Source organism: Notothenia coriiceps, unplaced genomic scaffold, assembly GCF_000735185.1.
Source record: "Notothenia coriiceps isolate Sejong01 unplaced genomic scaffold, NC01 NC01_scaffold00019001, whole genome shotgun sequence".
Taxonomy (NCBI): domain Eukaryota; kingdom Metazoa; phylum Chordata; class Actinopteri; order Perciformes; family Nototheniidae; genus Notothenia; species Notothenia coriiceps.
The window spans coordinates 1,008,939-1,009,656 of NW_011351702.1; positions in this window are offsets into that span (position 1 = coordinate 1,008,939).

The window sequence follows — 718 nt, forward strand, 5'->3', positions numbered from 1 at the left end:
ATATGTGACCTGCTCTATCGAAATCAGTCGCATTGACCCGAAGACACATTTTGAGTTGTATACACTGCTGGAAAGAGGATATTCCTAGCTTTCTAATGATATCAGGATTGTTTTTGTACTCCAAATATTAAGCGAAATATGTCACATTATATAATGACTGTCACCGAGTCATCATTTTGAGAAAAAGGCCTTCAAAGTTTTCTCTTCTCTGGAATCCATCGATCTTATTGATTATTAGCGGAGCAAATGATCAAAATACTACGGAGGGAAGATATTTTCGTTTGGATTGCTGGTCTGGGAGAAGCTCGCGAGTGTGTGTGTGTGTATACGTGTGTGTGTGTTTGTGTAATTTTGCGTTTGTGTGTATTGCGTTTGTTTCCCGGGGGAAACCCTCACGAGAAACACGGCTGTTGTTATGCCTGCTGTGATGTTAAATTACTCCGTTCTCCGCTTGTAATTATGCCGTTACAAGCTTCAAAGTTGTATTTATCATCTGAATTTGCCGAAACAAGTTTAATATTCTGAAAGCCAAGACTTTGTTTTAATTGAAATCAGATGAAAACAAACTGTAACTGACCCTGCCGTGTTATTTATGATTACTCTACGCTTACATTCATAATGTCAGCCGGAGGGAGGGGGAGCGGCGCTGCGGAAGAGCAGATTGCCTGTCATCTTCCCTTTACAAGCTTAAAGAATGTATTTATCGTGTGAGTTTGGA